Source organism: Scyliorhinus canicula, chromosome 20 (assembly GCF_902713615.1).
Source record: "Scyliorhinus canicula chromosome 20, sScyCan1.1, whole genome shotgun sequence".
NCBI classification, from domain to species: Eukaryota; Metazoa; Chordata; class Chondrichthyes; order Carcharhiniformes; family Scyliorhinidae; genus Scyliorhinus; species Scyliorhinus canicula.
Genome location: NC_052165.1, coordinates 55,689,832 through 55,712,674, shown reverse-complemented (window position 1 = coordinate 55,712,674; position 22,843 = coordinate 55,689,832).

Below are 22,843 nucleotides of genomic sequence, written 5' to 3'. Positions count from 1 at the left end.
AGTGTGAGGGGTATCTCGGCGGTGGTAGTGGTGGGATTTGATCCTGCCGGCGCTAGGTCCCGGAGGGATACAGTGTCCTGACGGCCGTCAGGGTACTCTATGAAGGCGTATTGGGTGTTTGAGTGTAGTAGAAGCACTTTCTATACGAGTGGGTCAATTTTGTGTGCCCTAACGTGCTTCCGGAGGAGTACCGGGCCCGCTGTCTCCAACCATGCTGGGAGCGAAGCCCCCATAGTAGTGCCCCTGGAAAAAAAACAAAGAGCCGCTCGTGAGGGGTCTGGTTGGTGGTGGTACATAGGAGGGACCTAATAGCATGGAGCGTGTCGGGGAGGACTTCCTGCCAATTGGAAACCGGGAAATTCCTGGACCGGAGGTTCAGTAGGACGGTCTTCCAGACCATCGCATTCTCCCTCTCCACCTGCCCGTTCCCCCTGGGTTTATAGCTGGTAGTCCTGCTTGAGGCGATGCCGTTGGCGAGCAGATACTGACGCAGCTCATCGCTCATGAAGGACAAACCCCGGTCGCTTTGTACGTAGCTGGGGAAACCAAACAGGGTGAAGATACTATGCAGGGCCCTAATGACTGTGTGGGAGGTCATATCAGGGCACGGGATAGCAAAAGGGAAGCGGGAGAACTTGTTGATGACATTCAGGAAGTACACATTCCAATTATTCGAGGGAAGTGGCCCTTTGAAATCGATCGTGAAGTGTTCAAAGGGCCGAAAAGCCTTGACCAGGTGGGCCCTGTCTGGTCTATAGAAGTGCGGTTTGCACTCCGCACAGATCGGGCAATCCCTGGTGATGGCTTTTACCTCCTCAGTGGAGAAAGGTAGATTTCGGGCTTTGACGTTGTGGGCGAGCCGGGTGAGCCCCGGGTGGCAGAGGTCATTGTGGATGGCTTTCAGGCGGTCGCTCTACGTGCTGGCGCACGTGCCGCGGGACAGGGCATCTGGGGGCTTGTTGAGCTTCCCCAGTCGATACATGATATCGTATTTGTAGGTGGAGAGTTCGATCCTCCACCTCAGGATTTTATCATTTTTAATTTTGCCCCTTTGCAAGTTGTCAAACATGATGGCTACCGATCTTTGGTCGGTGATGAGGGTGAACCTTCTACCTGTGAGGTACTGCCTCCAATGACGTACAGCCTCCACAATTGCTTGTGCTTCCTTTTCGACCGGGGATTGTCGAAGTTCTGAAGCGGAGAGGGTTCGGGAGAAAAATGCGACTGGTTTCCCTGCCTGATTCAATGTGGCTGCAAGAGCGACCTCTGAGGCATCGCTCTCAACCTGAAAAGGGATGGATTCATCCACCGCCTGCATGGCCGCTTTGGCAATGTCCTCCTTGATGCAGTTGAAGGCCTGGCGAGCCTCAGCCGACAGGGGGAAAAGTGTGGCTTTAAATAGTGGGCGGGCTTTGTCCGCCTATTGAGGGACCCACTGGGCATAGTATGAAAAGAATCCCAGCCACCTTTTGAGGGCCCTGGGACAATAAGGGAGAGGGAGTTCTAAGTGGGGGCGCATACGGTCCGGGTCGGGGCCCAGGACTCCGTTTTCCACGACATAGCCAAGGATGGCTAGCCTGGTCGTGCGGAAAACGCATTTCTCCATGTTGTAAATAAGGTTGAGTTTCTGGGCCATCTGGAGAAATCGATGGAGGTTGGCATTGTGGTCCTGCTGGTCATAGCCGCAGATGGTGACGTTAACCAAGTACGGAAACGTGGCCCGCAGCCCGTACTGATCCACCATTCGGTCCATTGTTCATTGGAACATCGAGACCCCGTTCGTGACGCCAAAGGGAACCCGGAGGAAATGGAAGAGGCGGCCATCGGCCTCAAACGCCGTGTAGTGGCGGTCCTCCGGGCGGATTGGGAGCTGGTGGTATGCAGACTTCAGATCCACCGTGGAGAAAATACGATACTGGCCGATCTGATTCACCATGTCTGCAATCCTGGGGAGGGGGTACGCATCAAGGAGCGTAAAACGATTAATGGTCTGACTATAGTCCATGACCATGCGGAATGTTTCCCCGCTCTTGATGACCACCACCTGAGCTCTCCAAGGGCTCTTACTGGCCTCTATGATCCCCTCACGTAGGAGCCTCCGGACCTCGGTTCTGATAAACACCCTGCCCTGCAGGCTGTACCGCCTGCTGCGAGTGGCTACGGGTTTACAGTCCAGAGTGAGATTGGCAATGAGTGCGGGGGGGGGTGGGGGGGTGGGGGGGGGGGGGGGGGGGGGGGAGATTCACAGTGTGGCTAGGCTGCAGATGGTGAGTGGGGGTAGGGGTCCACCGAAGCTGAGGGTGAGACTTTTGAGGTTACACTGGAAGTCGAGTCCCAGTAAGAGTGGGGCGGAGAGTTCGGGCAGGATGTATAGTTGAAAATTAGAGTAGCTAGCGCCTTGGATCGTTAGGGTCGCGATGGTGCGCCCTTGGAGGTGAACAGAGTGGGAGCCCGAAGCGAGGGAGATAGTTTTGCCGTGCAGGAAAAACAGGGAGCGAACAGCGTCTTACCAGATCTGGGTGTACGAAGCTCTCGGTGCTCCCGGAGTCGAAGAAGCACGGTGTACTGTACCCATTGATTTTAACGGTCATCATGGAGTTGCGGAGGTGTTTCGAATGCGACTGGTGCAACGTGACCGCTCTGAGTTGTGGGTAGTCGGCGGATCGATCAGCTGTGCTGGAGTGGCCCCGTGATGAATGCCTGCTGAGGTCGCAGTCCTCGATCTGGGTTGCTGAGTTTGAAGAGGATGGAGCCCAAGATAGTCGCCCCCGTGGATCGCACGTGGTGGGCGGCGAGGAAGATGGCATCCAAGATGGCGGCCCCAATGAGTCACACGTGGCCGGCCACATGGTGGGGGTTTGCCAAGATGGCGGCCCCCATGGGTTGCACGTGGTGGGTGGGGGCAGAGTCGGAGTACAGGCCGCGGCGTTACGGGGCCTACGGGCCTGCAAATTCAGGGAGCGAGTGCTCTGGGCTGTGGGAGGGTTTGAGGCTGGAGCTTTCTTCACCAGACATATTCTGGCATAGTGTCCTTTGCGACCGCAGCTGCTGCAGGCCGCGTTGCGGGCCGGGCAGTGCTGTCGCGGGTGCTGGGGCTGTCCACAAAAATGGCAGGCTGGAGTAGCATAGTGGCTGGGTGGCCGCGCAGCGCAGGGCTGGGGTAGTCGCTGGTCGGGGGCCCATGACGGGGTCGCGGAGTCCGCGGGGAACAAGGTGAGGCTGCGGAACAAGACCTCCATAGTAGTGGTGAGTTCTACAGTGTCTTCTAAGTTTTGGGCCCCCTTCTCAAGCAACCGGCGGCGCACGTAATTGGATCTGAGGCTTGCAACAAATACATCGCGGACAGTAAGTTCCCTATGTTCTGCAGCATTTACAGCTTGGTAATTACAGTCCCTGGATAAGGTTTTTAAGTCTCTTAGGAATTCTTCTAGCGATTCTGTGGGGCGCTGACGGCGAGTAGTAAAAACGTGGCGCGCGTAGACCTCATTGACGGGCCTCACGTACATTCTGTCGAGTAGGGCCAGGGCCTCTGTATATGAGCTGGTACAATTAAGTTGAGTAGATATACGATGGCTCAGTAGGCTGAGTTTCTGCTCCTCCGTAGTTTCTGTAGTGCTTGTTTCAGCCAGGTAGGCCTTAAAATATCGGAGCCAGTGTGAAAAGATTTCTTTTGCCTTTGCATCCTGTGGGTCGAGTTCCAATCGATCAGGTTTGAGGGCTGATTCCATGGTCATTCCTTACTGTTTCTTAAGACGATTAAATTGATGAGACCATCAATTCACGCGTCACGTGGTTCGAAGCGAACAGTGGTTTTAATTGTCTTACAACAGAGCCTGCCTCTGACAAGATAAACTCTAGATGAACTGGCAGGCAGGCTCACAACAGCAACCTTTATACTTCCGGTTAGGGGGAGGAGCCATGGGCGGAGCCAAGGGTGGAGCCCAGTACAAGCTCCTCATCTCCCCCTATGGGTAGAGCCGCGCAACTACACATGATCTAGTACAAGGTACAGGCTCAACACATGTTGTACAATACAGTGTGGATTATTAGTGTTTATAATTCACCACAGGTATCTACTTCCACCACCTCCCCGGCAGTGAGTTCCAGGCACTCACCATCCTCTGTGTAAAAAACTTGCCTGGCGCCTCTCTCCTAAACTTTGCCCCTTGCACATTAAACCTATGTCCCCTAGTAATTGACTTTTCCACCCGGAGAAGAAGCTTCTGACTATTTACTCTGCCCATGCCATTCATAATTTTGTAAACTTCTGCCAGGTCACCCCTCAACCTCCATCATTCCAGTGAAAACAGTCTTAGTTTATCCAACCTCTCCTCATAGCTGATACCCTCCAGACCAGGCAGCATCCTCTTCTGTACCCTCTCCAAAGCCTCCTTTTGCTCTGGTAGTGTGGCAACCAGAATTGTATGCAATATTCCAAGTGTGGCCAAGGTTCTGTACAGCTGCAGCATGACTTGCCAATTGTTATACTCAATGCCCTGACCAATGAAGGCAAGCTTGCTGTCTGCCTGCTTGATTGCCTTATCCACCTGTGTTGCCATGTTCAGTGATCTGTGAACCTGTACTCCCAGATCCCTCTGCCTGTCAATACTCCTAAGAGTTCTGCCATTTACGGTATACTTCCCATCTGTATTAGACCTGCCAAAATGCAATACCTCACATTTCACCAGATTAAACTCCACCTGCCATTTCTCTGCCCAAGTCTCTAACCAATCCATATCCTGCTGTATCCTCTGACAATCCTCATTATTCACAACTTCACTAACTTTAGTGTCATCTGTAAACTTACTAATCAGACCAGTTACATTTTCCTCCAAATCATTTAAATATTACCAACAGAAAAGATGCAAGCACTCATCCCTGCGGACCACTAGTCACAGCCCTAATACCAATACTAATGGTTTGAACTTTATCTGTAATTTAAAACTATCAGTGGAAATAGAACTGAAAGAAAAACTAGGGATAATAGTTAGCATGGCTTTGTGAGGGGCAGGTCATGCCTCACAAGCCTCATTGAATTCTTTGAGGATGTGACGAGGCACATTGATGAAGGTTGGGCAGTGGATGTGGTGTTTATGGATTTCAGTAAGGCATTTGATAAGGTTCCCCATGGTAGGCTCATTCAGAAAGTTAGGGGGCATGGGATACAGGGAAATTTGGCTGTCTGGATACAGAACTGGCTGGCCGAAAGAAGACAGCGAATGATAGTAGATGGAAAGTATTCCGCCTGGAGGTCGGTGACCAGTGGTGTCCCGTAAGAATCTGTTCTGGGACCTCTGCTCTTTGTGGTTTTCATAAATGACTTGGATGAGGAAATGGAAGGGTGGGTTAGTAAGTTTGCCGATGACATGAAGGTTGGTGGAGTTGTAGATAGTGTTGAGGGTTGTTGCAGGTCACAACAGGACATTGACAGGATGCAGAGCTGGGCTGAGAAGTGGCAGATGGAGTTCAACCTTGATAAATGTGAAGTGATTCATTTTGGAAGGTTGAATTTGAATGCTGAATACAGGATTAAAGGCAGGATTCTTGGAAGTGTGGAGGAACAGAGGGATCTTGGGGTCCAAGTACATAGATCCCTCAAAGTTGCCACCAAGGTTGATAGGGTTGTTAAGAAGGCATATGGTGTGTTGGCTTTCATTGACAGAGGGATTAAGTTTAAGAGCCGCGAGGTTTTGCTGCAGCTTTATAAAACTCTACTTAGACCACACTTGGAATATTGGGCGCGATTCTCCGACCCCCACGCCGGGTGGGAGAATCGCAGGAGTGCCGGGCGATTCACGCTACGCCGCCCTGGCACCCGCACGCGATTCTCCCACCGCCCCAAAACGGCGTGTCGCATTTTACGACAGGCCGCTCGGAGAATCGGCACTCGCCGTTTCTAACGGTCGAGCGGCGATTTTCCGGCCCGGATGGGCCGAGCGACCTGCCTAATCCGACCGGTTCACGCCGGTGCCAACCACACCTGGTCACTGCCAGCGTGAACAGCGCGTGACCACTGCGTGTGGGGCCTGTGGGGGGGGGGGGGGGGGAGAGGGAGGATCGAACACCAGGGGGGTGCTCAGGAGGGGTCTGGCCCGCGATCGGTGCCCACCGATCGTCGGGCCGGCGTCTCTAAAAGACACGCTCTTTTCCCTCCGCCGCCCCGCAAGATCAATGCTCCATTCTTGTGGGGCGCCCACGGGGAGGACGGCAACCACGCATGCGCGGGTTGGCGCTGGCCAACCTGCGCATGCGTGGGTGACGTCATTTAGGCGCCGCCGGCCGCGTCATTCAGGCGGCGCCGCTTTGACGTGGGCGCCAAGGCCCGGCGTGCAACATTGACACGCAGTCGCTCCCAGTCCCCTGGGGGTGGGGTGTAGCCACCTGGTGTGGCCACTGCCCAACACAAAGTGGAAGATTGCAAGGAATGCAGGGAAAATGGACATGTTGTAAAGCAAGCAGCTTGCAAAGCGATTGTATATTGGGACGGCTGCATAAACCAGTTTTGACTGCTGTAGAAAGCAGACAGCACTGTGAAAAGAAACCAGTTAACATACTAATGAGGCGATACTGGGCGATCCCCAGATACAATGGAAACAAGTTAAACACAGATCGATACATTCTATGGAAGGCCAGACTTTCGGCGCCAGAGAAGCCCAAAACAATAAGTCCCAAGAACCGCCCCAGTGACCGAGGAACTGCCCCATGATTGGGGGGTTCAAACATAATCGATTGGGAAGAGACCCAATCGATTCCAAGCAGGTAAGGGAGTCCGCCCAAAGGGGCGCGGATCCCCTGGGACCTATAAAAGGCAGGTCCCACACATGGTTCAGTCTCCTGTCTCCTGGCTCCTGTCTCCTGATCCAGCCTTCGGACAGCAGCCACCAACAAGTAAGTGCCTCCTGACCCCCTTTTAATTGATACCAACCTGAAGTCTGCAGACCAGAGCAGAGCAAAAGGCCTTGTTCCCTGACCCAGCAATTCCTTCGAGATAAGTATTAGTTATTTAGCGGTCAGAGTAAGTTTAATCCTTTTAGCGTGTGCATGGGTAATTATTATAATTGTATTATAATAAACTCTAGTTGTTTGGACTTACTAATTGGTGTACGGTTTTATTGCTTTGAACTTCACCTTGAAGCTTGTGGCGGTGTCTTAATGGCACCAGTGTTCTTATCAGAGCTTAGATAAGAAACAGAGCCAAATTGAGTGTTCAGCACACTCACCCAGAAGTAGCAACAGGGAGAATAGGGAGCAAGGAGCGGCCTCCGACGCCGGAGTGAAACACTCCGGTTTTCACTTCGGCGTCGGCACTTTGTTTCCCTTTGGGAGAATTGCGCCTATTGTGTCCAGTTCTGGTCGCCTCATTATAGGAAAGATGTGGATGCTTTGGAGAGGGTACAGAGGAGATTTACCAGGATACTGCCTGGGCTGGAGGGCATGTCTTATGAAGAAAGGTTGAGAAAGGTTGAGGGCTTTTCTCACTGGGGCAAAGAAGGCAGAGAGGTGACTTGATAGAGGTATACAAGGTGATGAGAGGCATAGATAGAATAGATAGCCTGAGACTTTTCCCCAGGGTGGAAATGGCTGTCACGAGGGGACATAATTTTAAGGTGATTGGAGGAAGGTATAGGGGAGATGTCAGAGGTAGGTTCTTTACACAGAGAGTGGTGGGTGTGTGGAATGCACTGCCAGCAGAGGTGGTGGAGTCAGAGTCATTAGGGACATTTAAGCGACTCTTAGACAGGCACATGGACAGCAGTAAATTGAAGGGGTGTAGGTTTGGTTGATCTTAGATTAGGATAAATGGTCGGCACAACATCGTGGGCTGAAGGGCCTGTACTGTGCTGTACTGTTCTATGTTCTATATAGTTAGTGAAATTTTGTAGGGGATTCCAGATAGTTTCATTTGTTAAGCTTAAGTAAACTGTAACTCAAATATTGAAATGATTGAGCTACAAAATTTCAATTTAAAATTGGATCCCCAAAACAACTTCCTTTACAGAGCATTCTTCATTAATGGTTTACGGTCACTCCAAGCTATTCTTAACACCCATCTTAAGCAACAGCATGAAATTAAAAGGGGAATGTCCCGCTTGACAAATTAATTTGGTTTATTTATATGAATATGAATAAAATAGATAATAGAAATACCTACATCTATAGTTTATTTAGACTTTCAGAACGTCTTTCAGAATTAAAAGGAGAATGTCCCGCTTGACAAATTAATTTGGTTTCTTTATATGAATATGAATATGAATAAAATAGATAATAGAAATACCTACATCTATAGTTTATTTAGACTTTCAGAAGGTATGTAGATATGGGACTATTAATTACACCGCAGTCCAATGGAATCTAGGGTTGAATCTAGTTCTGATTGAGAAAATAGATTAAAAATGAAACACAGTACTTATGGGAGGCACTATGTCAGGCTGGGAAAAGCTGTTGAGGAATATCTCAGCCATCAGTGCTTGGACCTTTGTTGTTTCTCATCTACATAAATGACAGGATGCAAAACAATTGTAATCTTGTTAAATTTGCAAACTATTGATGAAAAGAGTGTTGAATGCATTCGTAAAATCTATGGAAGTAAGGTAAAAATCTGGTTCCCTACAGTCTCCTTCGGACTGATCTGTTCCCTGTAAAACACTATTCATGATGCCTTATGCTACTCTTGCTCATGTATTGGCCTTTGTTTGGCCCTTGGTCCTTGTAACTGTAACCAATTACTTATTGTCGACGTACTTTATCGATTATTCTTTTTGTCTACTGTGTATGTACTGTGTACGTTCCCTTGGCCGCAAAAAAATACTTTTCACTGTACTTCAGAACATGTAACAATTAATCAATCAATCAATCAATCAACACTTTTCTTCAGGCTGGATTATGTGGAAGATCAAGCCCACTGCAGCTGTGCTTCTTGATATACTTGGTCTGCAGGGTAGATGGAGTCTTTTAAGCATGACCCAAGTGACGGCCTTCCCAATGAAACTAAGGAGTAAAATCCTCCTTTTGCAATCCCCTCTGATCCATCCGTGTTTGTATAATGTATGACTTTAATGTCACGCATGTCCTACAGCATGTCTGTCAACAGGACAGAACTCTACAAGATTTGATCAGAGAACTCCACTACCCTGATGATGCTGCGCTCATTGCTCACACAGAAACACAGCCATACATAACTCATGGATTTTCTCTCTCTTGTCTGTAACTTGTTCTCCCTGACAATAAGTGTCAAGAAAAACATTGTCACCTCCTGATCACAGGAAGTAACACCCTGCTGCAAGTTGTTATCAAATTTTCCTACGTTGTGGTTCATGGTGACAGATAACCTGTCTCTTGATGCAGAACTGGATACATGCAAAGGGAAAGTAGCTACCACAAAATGTGCACAGATTAACATCAAGCTGACCTTCGGGACCAAGATGTTGGTTATGAGAACTTTGTTATCAGCATCTGGTTGAATGACTGTGAAACATGGATGACTGAGAGCTATCAAGAAAGGAAGCTCAACAACTTTCACCCTCACTATTTGCAATGCATTCTGGTCATCTGATGAGAGGACAAAATCATGAATGCAACAGTCCTCTCAAAAGCAAAGCTCCCAAGCATGTGGGCACACATCGAGCAGAGGCAACTTCACCGCTGATCAGGCATGTGCGGATTTTGGAACGTAGTCGTAAATCTGAGGATGCTGGAGGTAGCCAGAGCCAGACAACCAGTAGGACATCCAAAGCTCTGCTTCAAGGATGCTTCCAAGTGTAACATTGAATATTGCACCGGGGAGACAATGGTTAATGACAGAATAATGGCAACCCACTGTGGGCTGGCATGCACCACCATGACGATGAGTGGGTACAGTGGCTTGTGGCTTGGCAACAAGTGCCAATACCAAAAACAGCAACAGACACCTGGTAACTACTTCATATGCGACACTTGAAGAAGAATTTGCCACATGGAGTGGTCTCTTCAGCCATCAGTAAAAGTGCATCATAATCTGTTTAGGACACTGGTTGCATTTTACAGCGGAGAGGTTGTTGTATATCAGGATTTTTAAATCAATTTTTCAGAAAAGATTTGATGGAAAAGTGCATATAATTGAAGAAAAATAATTCTTAAAAGTTATTCCAAAGAAAGTACCTTAAAGAAAAATTATGTTTAATATGTTGAATGGAAGTTCCTTTCCTCAGAGATTAATGAGCAATTTGTCAACTTGCCCACGTGATCGTAGAAGCACCTCACACATAGTATTAGAAATTACTTTGTTCTCAGACAACAACTTATATTTTTAATGCCATTTATGAAATGTCCCAAAGCGCTTTATAGGAGCGTTCTAAAACAAAATATGGCATTGAGTCACATAAGGAAAAATACGTCAGATGACCAAAAGATTGGTAAAAGAGGTAGTTTTTTTTGTTTTCTAAATTTAGAGTACCCAATTCTTTTTTTTTTCTAATCAAGGACAATTTAGCGTGGCCAATCCATCTATTCTGCACATCTTTGGATTGTGGGGGTCAGACCCACACAGACACAGGGAGAATGTGCAAACTCCACACGGACAGTGATCCGGAGCCGGGATCGAACGTGGGTCCTCAGCGTCATGCGGCAGCAGTGCTAACCACTGCACCACCGTGCTGCCAAAATAGGTAGGTTTTAAATATCATCTTGAAGGATGAAAGCAAGGTAGAGAGGCAGAGATGCAGAGAGGGAATTCCAGAGTTTTGTGCTGAGGTGGTTGATGGCACTATCACCAATGGTTGAGCAATTGTGATTCTATTGCACAAGGTTGAAAAGAAGTGAAAGATGAAGGCTGCAAGGGTATTTGGGTTCATTGGAGAAAGCTGAGGCTTTTTGCTCAGGCAAAGAGGTCAGAAATGTTGACGGTAGTTTGAAGGTGTCATCTGTGACTCAGTTTTTAAAACTCTTGCCTCTCAGACAGAAGGTTGTGGGTTTAAAACTTGAGCATAAAATTCAATCTTGGTCGTCTATTGCAGGCAGATGTAAAGATCCTGTGCCACTGTTTTGAAGAAAACCAGGGGACTTATACCGAGCAACCTTGCCCATACTTGCTCCTAATTAACATCACACAACAGACTATCTGGTCTTTACCACCATGGTGCGACACAATGGCACAGTGGTCTCACAGCCAATGGCCTGAGTTTGATTCCAACCTCGGGTGATTGTCTGTGCGGAGATTGCACGCTCTACCCATGTCTGTGTGTGTTCATCAGGGTGCTCTGGTTTCCTCCCACAGTCCAAAGATGCGCAGGTTAGGCAGATTGGCCATCCTTTTTTTAAAAATAAATTTTATTGAGATTTTCACAAAATATCAAAAACAGGAAATAGCAACAAGAAAACAGTATTAACAACAAAAAAGAAAAAAAAACACAATAACCCCCAAAACCAACCCCCCCCCCAGTAACCACAAAAAGAAGAAATAGATTAGCACCCGGCATATTCACTAAACACATGGATACATTTCTCCCCTCCACCGAAACATCCCCCCCCCCCCCCCCCCCCCCCGGGTTGCTGCTGCTGCCGGCCTATTTTCCTACCGTTCTGTCAGGACGTCCAGGAAAGGCTGCCACCGCCTAAACTGCACCCCTGCACTGATCCCCTCAGGGAAAATTTTACCCTCTCCAATTTGATAAACCCCACCATATCATTGACCCAGGCCTCCACGCTTGGGGGCCTCGCATCCTTCCACTGAAGCAAAATCCTCCGCCGGGCTACTAGGGACGCACAGGCCAGAACACCGGTCTCTTTCGCCTCCTGCACTCCCGGCTCCACTGCAACCCCAAAAATTGGGAGTCCCCAGCCTGGCTTGACCCTGGATCCTACCACCCTCGACTCCGTCCTTGCTACCCCCTTCCAAAATTCCCCCAGCGCTGGGCATGCCCAGAACATATGGGCATGGTTCACTGGGCTCCACGAGCACCCAGCACACCTGTCTTAGCCCCCGAAGAACCTGCTCATCCTCGACCCGGTCATGTGAGCTCTCTGTAGTACCTTGAACTGTATGAGGCTAAGCCTCGCACAAGAAGAGAAGGAATTCACTCTTCCAGGGCATCCGCCCACGTTCCCTCCTCAATCTCCTCACCCAGCTCCTCTTCCCATTTACCCTTCAGCTCCTCCACCGAGGCCTCATCTACCTCGTGGTACACGTCCAAAATCCTCCCTCCTCCAACCCACGCCCCCGAGAGCACCCTGTCCCGTACCCCACGTGGGGGCAGCAGAGGGAACCCCTCCACCTGCCGCCTGGCAAATGCCCTAACCTGCATGTACCTAAACATGTTCCTCGAGGGGAGCCCAAACTTCCCCTCTAGCTCACCTAGGCTCACAAACCTCCCATCCACAAACAGGTCCCTCAACCTCCTAATACCTACCCTGTGCCAGCTAAGAAACCCGCCATCAATGCTCCCTGGAACAAACCGGTGGTTCCCCTGTATCGGGGACTCCGTTGAGCCCCCCCTATGCCATCTCCATTGCCCCCAGATTTTGAGGGTAGCCGCCACCACCGGGCTCGTGGTATACCTCGTTGGAGGGAGCGGCAACGGCGCCGTTATCAGCGTCTCCAGGCTCATGTCCACACAGGATGCCATCTCCATCTTCTTCCATGCTGCCCCTTCCCCGTCCATTACCCACTTACGCACCATCGCTGCGTTGTCAGCCTAATAGTACCCACAGAGGTTGGGCAGCGCCAGACCCCCCTATCCCTGCCCCGCTCCAAAAACACCCTTCTCACCCTCGGAGTCCCATGCGCCCATACAAATCCCATAATACTCCTGTTGACCCTCCTAAAAAAGGCCTTCGGGATAAGGATGGGGAGGCACTGGAACAGGAACAAAAACCTCGGGAGCACCGTCATCTTGACTGACTGCACCCTGCCCGCCAGCGACAGCGGCAACATGTCCCATCTTTTAAACTCCTCCTCCATTTGCTCCACCAGCCTTGTGAGGTTAAGTTTGTGTAGGGCCCCCCAGCTCCTAGCCACCTGGACTCCCAGGTACCTAAAGCTCTTCCCTACCTTTTTCAGTGGGAGCCTACCAGCAGATTGGCCATCCTAATTGACCCTTAGAGTCCAAGGATGGGGGGTTATGGGGATAACCTAGTTAGGGTGTTCTTTCCGAAGGTCGGTGCAGACTCGATGGACTGAATGGCTTCCTTCTACACTGTGGGGATTCTAGGATTCTATCATGTATGAAGCTATTGAATTGCCAATGGATTTGATTAGCTGCATGTCCATCATCTTATCCATATTGAAGCACTCTGTTGTCGCTAATTTGAACAGCAAGAGTGCAGTGAAGATAATCCAAATTAGTTTAGATCTAGAAGGTAATGGGGTGGAACAAGTGATAAATTCAATTTAACAAGGACAGGTATGAAATATTGCACATTGAAGGAAAGAGCATTTTTCTAGAGGAAAATGTTCTGGAAGTAATAATAGATGGAATTCTTGCAATGTTAAGACAATGTGGATAAGAAATTCTAAAAGCAAATAGAATGCTCTGCTGATTAAGTACCTAGAACATTCTGCAGTTGTTCAGTTAAGATTTAATCTTTCCAAGAAGGAAGGCCACATCCCAATGACAGTTCTACCCTGCTGACTGAGTTCCAAGTGGAACCTACAGGTTGCTGAGATACACCTTGGCTCTGCACTGTTTGTTGATTAGCTGAACTGTTTGACATGTATAGGCCCTGATCAATGCCCTTTCAGGGAGGTGGCAGTGGGTCCTGACCAATCTGCTGCCATTCTGGTAGACACCTGCCAAAGTTATGAACCAAATTCATTTTATCAGAACTGCCATGGATTTTCAGATTCGCAAGATTTATCTTGAAACTTTTGATCTATCCAGTTTCTGCTTTTTGCAGAATTGCTTCAAAATTTCTTTATAATTTCTGTCAACTTTGCTCTTTCCAGAAAGTTTTCAATACTTTCTTGGAGTCTGGTGGAAACATCCATGGAGGTCCTCGCATTTCTTGAAACTTCACTTCAAATGTTATTGCCCATTCAAAAATGTGTTACTGGTACATTGCTTGTTTATTAAAAATCACTATCAATTAATAACTAAAAAGAAAAATTTCATTAGCATTGTAAAATCACATGTCACTGTGATGCAACTCCACCTTGCAACCAAAAAAAGAGACAGAGAGAGACATCCAGGCAGACAGACAATCAGAGTGACAGATAACCCCATACAACGGTGTTAGCACCGACCCCTCCATCCTAAAGTGCCTCCTCAACTGGTTCCACACTCTAATTGTGGGCTGTACCACTGGGCTCACCGTGTACCTCCTTGGCACTAGTGAAGTGCCGCTGTCACCATAGTCTTCACCATGACCCCCTACAGGACTCCTCCATCCAAATCCACTGTAACCCTCTCCTTCCCACCAACGCCTCACTTTCTGCGCATTCGCCGGCCAGTATTAGGTCAACAGAATTTGTAACGCTAACCCCCCTTTCTGTCTCTGCCTCTGAAGCAGGGCCCTCTTCACCCGAGGTACTTACCCCGCTCATATTCAGAAATCCCTGCATCCAGTGTCCAGAAAAGGCCTTCGGAATGCCTAAATACCCAAATACCTAAACCTGTCCCTGGCAACCCTAACTGGCAATACACTAAGATTGGCTCCCTGACCTACTGCATTCACTGGAACCACCTCACTCTTTCCAGGCCCTGAACCTCTCTAGCATGGCCACAATTTTCACCATACTCTCTGTTTGGTCCAACATGAACAACAGCAAATCTTCTGCGTACAGTGATACCCGGTGATCCCTACTCCCCCTGCGACTCCACTGACCCAAGGGCCATCGTCAAGGGCTCTATTGCCAGTGCAAATAGCAGCGGCGATAACAAACACCCTGCCTCATTCCCCTGTGCAATCCAAACTCCATGAACTCATCTTGTTTGTCCGCATACTCCCCACCAGGGCCACGTACAACAGACACACCCACACCACAAACCTTAGCCCAAACCCAAACCTTCCCAAAATCTGAAATACGGTAGGTACCGCCACTCCACCCAGTCGAAAGCCTTCTCAGCCTCCATATAGACTGCGACCTATACCTCCGCGACCTATACATTCGATGGGGTCATGATCACATTTAATAACCCTATGATACTGGAAAGCTGCCTGCCTGCCCTTTACGAAACTCGTTTGGTCCTCTGCAACCATCCCAGGAACACATTCTTCCATCCTCCCCACCACTAACAGCCAACACTTTCACACCTGTATTCAACAGTGATAGGGGCCTGTATTTTTTTTATTTTTTTAAAAAATAATTTTATTGGAATTTTTTACAGAAAATATAACAAGTATAGCAAAAAGCAGTAATATGCAACTAACAGCCCCATAACACCCACAATTCCCCCCATACCGTAACATCACATGTATCATATTCCCCCCCCCCCAAACAAGAGAACTTAACCATAAATTAAAATTAGATAAATCAAATTTAAATAAATAAGCCAACATAATCAACATCTCCCCCCCCCCCCCCCCCCCCCCCCCCCCCCCCCCCCCCCCCCGGGTTGCTGCTGCTACTGTCCCAGTACCCTATCGTTGAGCCAGAAAGTCGAGGAAAGGTTGCCACCGTTTAAAGAACCCTTGCACCGATCCTCTCAGGGCGAATTTAACCTTCTCAAGCTTAATGAAGCCCGCCATGTCATTGATCCAGGTCTCCACGCTTGGGGGCCTCGCGTCCTTCCACTGTAGCAAAATCCTTCGCCGGGCTACTAGGGACGCAAAGGCCAGCACACCGGCCTCTTTCGCCTCCTGCACTCCCGGCTCTACCCCAACCCCAAAGATCGCGAGTCCCCATCCTGGCTTGACCCTGGATCCCACCACCCTTGACACCGTCCTCGCCACCCCCTTCCAGAACTCCTCCAATGCCGGGCATGCCCAGAACATATGGGCATGGTTCGCTGGACTCCCCGAGCACCTCGCACACCTATCTTCACCCCCAAAGAACCTACTCATCCTAGTCCCAGTCATGTGGGCCCTATGCAGCACCTTGAATTGGATGAGGCTAAGCCGCGCACACGAGGAGGAAGAATTGACCCTCTCCAGGGCATCAGCCCATGTCCCGTCTTCGATCTGTTCCCCCAGTTCCCCCTCCCACTTCGTTTTCAGCTCCTCTACTGACGCCTCTTCCACCTCCTGCATAAGCTTGTAGATATCGGATATCTTCCCCTCCCCGACCCAGACCCCCGAGAGCACTCTGTCACTCACCCCCTTCGCGGGGAGCGCAGGGAATCCCTCCACCTGCCGTCTAGCAAATGCCTTTACCTGCAGATATCTAAACATGTTTCCCGGCGGGAGCCCAAATTTCTCCTCCAACTCCCCCAGGTTCGCAAACCTTCCGTCGATAAACAGGTCCCTCAGCTGTCTAATGCCCGCTCTATACCATCCCCGAAATCCCCCATCCATGTTCCCCGGGACGAACCTATGGTTCCCCCTTAACGGAGCCTCCATCGAGCCCCCCACTTCTCCCCTATGTCGCCTCCACTGCCCCCAAATCTTGAGGGTAGCCGCCACCACCGATAGGGGCCTGTATGACCCACACTCCAAAGGGTCCTTCCACTTCTTCAGGATTAGCATGTTGACGCCTGGGTCACTGTCTCCGGTAGCTCCCCCTTCTCAAGCACCTCACTAAATGTGGTGCCAACTCCATCGCAAACTCCTTATAGATCTCTGCTGGGTAACCGTTCGGTTCTGGGGCCCTCCCCGATTCATCCCTTTTATGCTATCCATCACCGCTCTCTCAGCCCTAGCAGCTCCTCCAGCACCTGCATCCTCTTTTTATCCAGCCTTGAGAATTCCAGCTCATCCAAAAACCGCCCTATAACCCCTGCCTCACCACCCGGTTTGGCCCTATACAACTTCTCTTAATACTTCCTCAACGTCTCATTAATCTTCCCCAGCTCCAATAGTAACTCCCCTTTTCCTGTTCGTACCCTCAGAATTTCCCTGGACGCAGCCTGTCTCTGCAGCTGACTGGCTCGCATATGGCTTGCCTTCTCTCCATATTCATACTGCACCCCCCCCCACCCCCTCTCCCTCCATAGCTGCCCTGCTATCTTCCCCGTCAACAGCCTGTTAAACTGCCCCAGTAACCTCTTTCTCTCCGCCAGCCCCTCCTTGGTGGGGGTACTCGAATATTTCCTGTCCGCCTCGACTATCTCGCCCAACAACCATCCTCCCTCCTCCTCCTGTCTCGGTGCGCCTTGAATGAGATAACCTCCCCCTTGAACCACCGCCTTCAACGCCTCCCAAAATGTGGCCGCCGATACCTCCCGTTCTGATTCAACTCCACATAGTCTCTGATCGCTGACCACACCTTCTCACAGAACCCCTTGTCCGCCAAAAGCCCTGAATCTAACATTCATCCTGGCCTTTGCTCCTGACTCAAATTAAGTCTAACCTTCAGCCAGTGCAGTAAGAAGTCTTAGAAAACCAGGTTAAAGTCCAACAGGTTTGTTGCAAACACGAGCTTTCAGAGCACTTCTCCTTCCTCAAGTGAATGATTTTGCCTCGCTAAATTCAGCCATCCAAACCCGCTCATTCAGCCAGTGCGACGCATGATCTGAGATCATGATTTCCGCGTACCCCTCCACCCCCACCAACACTGCTCGGCTCACTTCAGAAGAAGTCAATTCTGGAGTCTACCTTGTATACATGCGAGAAGGAATACTCCCTCTCCCCGGGTTCCTAAACCTCCACGGATCCACCATTCCCATCCTTTCCATACCTCCCTCCTTCTCCAACCTCGACCTTCCCATTGACTTAGTCCTTGACCTATCCACCCACGATTCTGGCACACAATTAAAATCACCCCCCCCATAATCAACTGATGCGTTTCCAGGTACGGAAACGTTCCCAGAAACTCCTTCACAAACCCCATGTTGACCCAGTTTGGCGCAAAAACGTTCCCTAGCACCACCGGTGTACCCTCCAACATCCCACTCACTATCACGCATCTCTCCCCTGGATCCCATTCTTCCTTGGCACCTACAAACCACGTCCTTTTGCTCAGCGGGATGGCCACCCCCCATGACTTTGAATCAAACCCCGAGTGAAATACCTGACCCATCCATCCCTTTCTCAGTCTAACCTGATCTTTCATCCAGAGATGCGTCTCCTGCAGAAAGACCACCCTTGCCTTCAAGCTCCTCAAGTGCACGAAAACCCAAGACCTCTTCGCCGGCCAGTTCAATCCCCGTACATTCTATGTTATGAACCTTACTAGAGGCTTGCACTTCCACTCCCCTCTACTGTCCGCCATCCTCCTTTCAGTTCTGCCTCCTTTAATTTCGTCCTGAAATGGGCCCATCCAAGATGGCCCCCTTCTCCGCCCATGACCCCACTCATTCTCCAACAGTGCCACGTCGCTTCAATGTCCTGATAGATTCAGACCCTGTTCCCCTCCTATTCATAGTTCCACGTTCCCCTGGTCCACTGCAGGATCCTCTCCTTCTCCACAAACTTATGGAGCCTCACAAGCACCACCTGTGGCATCTCCCCCGCTCTCACCTTCTGCCTTAGGGACCTGTGCGTCCTGTCCACTTCAAGCACCCCCTCTGCCAGCCTTCTTGTGATATATTTCGTGGCACGTGTGCCTTCCACTCCCTCTGGCAAGCCAATGATACACAGGTTCTGCCTTCTGGATCTGTTCTCCTGCTCCTCTACCTTTGCCCTTGCAAAAGTGTCTTGCAAAAGTCCCCCAGGAGCCCCACCTCTGTCTTCAATGCCACCACCCAATCGCTGTGCCCGGACATCACCACCTCCATCTCCAGGATCTGTGACCCCTGTGCCTCCAGGCATTCTTGACTCTCTCCATCAATCTTTTTAGGGATGCTACTGTTCGCTTGATGGTCTTTGACTGATCTCCATGCAGCTCCTTTTGCTGCTGGTGGAACTCCTTTGTAATAAACACCACCAACTGCTCCATCTGGGGTTTTCCAACTTGAGACAACCCTTGCCCCTCTGCCATCTTCCCAATTGCTGCTGCGTCATAGGTCCCCTCCAGTTCCTTGGCCAGGTCTTTAACCTTCTTCTGCCGGGTCTGATAACCAGCTGACATGCCACTCACAGGGGTAACTTCTCCTCCACACCTTCAGCTACGCTTTCCTGTCAAAATTCTCCTGTTTTCAGGTAAAAAGAGCTCAAACCAATGCCTTTGAGCCGGAGTTGCCCTGAGTGTGACCACTCACTCTATTGCCACCACCGGAACAATTGTGCACCATCATGCACCAGACTGTTTTGCTTTGCCCGAAAAAAGATAGAAGATTCTATTCTGTTCTGGGCAGGCTCTTTAACAAGCTCCTTAAGATGCTTAAGAGGATGTTGATTGGCAGCAAATGGGTTTCCATTTCATCCCCTTAGAGGTCGTTTGAAAGTTAGAGGAACTGCCTTAGAGGAAGCGTGTTTCAGTGTAGCCCTCCAGGTACACAATTTTCAAATTGTGCCCATATATGTTCCCACCCCACCAGTAGTTAAAAATCCAGCCCCAGATGTAATTTAGTTTCAGGAAGTCTCCATTGCTCCTTGCTGGTACTCATGCCAGGACCAGCAAACTGGTTCTCTAATACCAATTATTGCAATGTTCTTCCTGCTTGTTTTGCAAGACACACACATTTTATTCACTTCACTCTTCTACAACCTTGAAAGGTCTCATTCAGGCTGCAGCTATCATCACATTATCTGCATTGACCTTCTGATAACAACAGGATGTGTAGGTCCTTTGTTAGTGTTTCATTTTGCAAAATTCAAGGATTAACCATTTATTGAACAGCAATCGACAGTGTCGTTTAGAAAACCCAATTTTCCATTCTTATACAAATTCAGGGGCTAATGTTTTGACAACTAAGCACAATTTTCAAGATGCTTTGCAAACTTAAATCCTAACCAGTAGTCTTTACAGGATATAAATACAGAGGACAGATCTTGTTTCCCCTACCCTACTTGAGGGAAGGTGAGGCTTCTCACAGTGTAGAGATTCATAAATACTTTGTTGGTTGGGATGCTCTGCTGATTTGTTACTTTAACTGAGGAAAGTAGATAATAGATAGGATTCACAGTGTGAGGCAAGATCTAACTTCCTGAATAAGATGAAGGTTAAATGAAAAGCAACAACAGATAATCCCACTGATCAAAATAATGAATGAGAAACAGTATGAAATTAAAACATTTTTCAAGCACCTTAAAGAGGTTCAAGAATGTGAATGTAACTACAGTGTTCCATTGAAGTTCAAAGATTGAAGAACAGCACCTCTTTTAATTAGGCACTTTACAGCCTTCCAGACTCAACAATTTTAAATCGTAACCTCTGTCCCCATTTTCTTTCTTTTCTTTGCTGGTTTATGATTTTTCTTTCCTATTCCTTTCAGCCAGCAGATATTCATGATTTGGCCCTCCATTTCTCCTCTAGGCACATATTTTTTCTTTGCTTGTCCAATTCTCTTTGGCCTTACACCATCAATCCCAAGGCAGCATGGTGGCGCAGTAGTTAGCAGTGCCGACTCACAGCGCCAAGATCCCAGGTTCAATCCCAGCTCTGGGTCACTGTCCGTGTGGAGTTTGCACATTCTCCCCCTTTGCGTGGGGTTCAACACCACAACCCAAAGATGTGCAGGGTAAGTGGATTGGCCACACTAAATTGCCCCTTAATTGGAAAAAGTTGATTTGGGAACTGTAAATTAACAAAAAATCAATCCTTTTGTCATAAAATCTTTCCCATCTTCTACCCTATCACAGACTTTCCCATTATTATTTTTCCTACCCTCTTCTCTCTGCTTTCATTTGTTTAAAACTTATAATGTCTCTCACTTTTCAAAGTTCGAATGAAAGATAGTTGACTTGAAAAGTTCACTGTTTCTGTCTTCATAGAGTGGCGCAGGACTCTGTGCTCTATCGGCTGGTTCCCAGAGACGCATACCAAGGCAAGCATCAACTGCAGCTGAAGGATCATCAACTTGGTGTACGATGTCTTTGGTCTGTCTGAAATTTATTGGTCTTCCAGTGCAAAAAGTTGTCCAGACTGGCACATTCCAAAGACCAGGACAATGTGCTGAGAGTGGCACTGTAGCTTGGGCCAGCTGCTGCAGAGGTGCAATGGGAAAGGTTGCTGTTTAAATAAGGCCTTTCTGCCACTGTGCAAAAGGGGCTGAAAATTTTGTGGAACTCATTTGTTGTATGGCTTACATTGAATGTATGCAGTAAATATTACAAGTATTACAATTGTATTGAACCTCAGATTGCAACATAATTGATGCAGAAAATTTGAAAATTATTGCACTTTCTGTAATGACCATTTTGAAATGTTTGTAATGTTCTTTTTATTGTATTAAAGCATGTCAGAGGAGAACATGATCAATGCAGAAAATTTGAATAACATTGCACTTTATTCTGGCCAAAATAAAGCTTATTTTGCAAAATAAATGTTCTATCTCCACAGATGCTGATAGAGCTGCTGAGTATTTCCAGCACTTTGTGTTCTTGTGCGTAGATATAACTTTCCCTGACCAAGCAGTCTGAAAACAAACAACGCAAAAAATAAGACATTTTACTCTCAGGCAGAAGAGCAGTATTATTTGGTTATACCTTTCCATTATTAATATATTGTATTGAAAATAAGGTTCACTGATAAGTGAAGCAGCAACTAAAGCCAGTAAGGTACGAGACAATAAACTCAATGTGACTAAGGGGAAGAGTAGACGGGGAAGAGATGATGAACGCAAAGGGACAGGTGGTCTGAGGTGCATTTGTTTTAATGCGAGAAGTGTAGCAGGTAAGGCAGATGAACTTAGGGCTTGGATCAGTACCTGGGAATATGATGTTATTGGTATTACTGAGACTTGGTTGAGGGAAGGGCAGGACTGGCAACTGAATATCCCAGGGTATAGATGCTTCAGGAGGGATAGAGAGGGAGGTAGAAGGGGTGGAGGAGTTGCATTACTCGTCAGAGATGATATCACAGCTGTGATTAAGGAGGGCACGATGGAGGATTCAAGCACTGAGACAATATGGTGGAGCTGAGAAATAGGAAGGGTGCAGTAACATTGTTGGGACTTTACTACAGACTTCCCAAAAGCGAGCATGAAGTAGAGGTACAAGTATGCAGACAGATTATAGAAAAATGTAGGAGCAATAGGGTGGTTGGATTGGAGATTTTAACTTCCCCAACATTGAATGGGATTCGTGTAGTGTTGGAGGCGTAGATGGAGCAGAGTTTGTAAGGAGCATCCAGGAGAGTTTTTTAGAGCAGTATGTAAATAGTCCAACTCGGGAAGGGGCCATACTGGACCTGGTATTGGGGAATGATCCCGGCCAGGTGGTTGATGTTTCAGTCGGTGATTACTTTGGGAATAGCGATCACAATTCCGTAAATTTTAGAATACTCATGGACAAGGACAAGAGTGGTCCGAAAGGAAGAGTACTAAATTGGGGAAAGGCAGAGTATAACAAAATTCGGCAGGAGCTAGGGAATGTGGATTGGGAGCAGCTGTTTAAGGGTAAATCCACATTTGAAATGTGGGAGTCTTTTAAGGAAAGGTTGATTAGAGTGCAGGACAGACATGTTCCTGTGAAAATTAAAGATAGAAATGGCAAGATTAGGGAACCATGGATGACGGGTGAAATTGTGAGACTAGCTAAAATGAAAAAGGAAGCATACATAGGATCGAGGCAATGCAAAACTGATGAAGCTTTGGAGAAATATCGGGAAAGTAGGACGAATCTCAAACGCGCAATAAAGAGGGCTAAAAGGGGTCATGAAATATCTTTGGCTAACAGGGTTAAGGAAAATCCCAAAGCCTTTTATTCGTATGTAAGGAGCAAGAGGGTAACT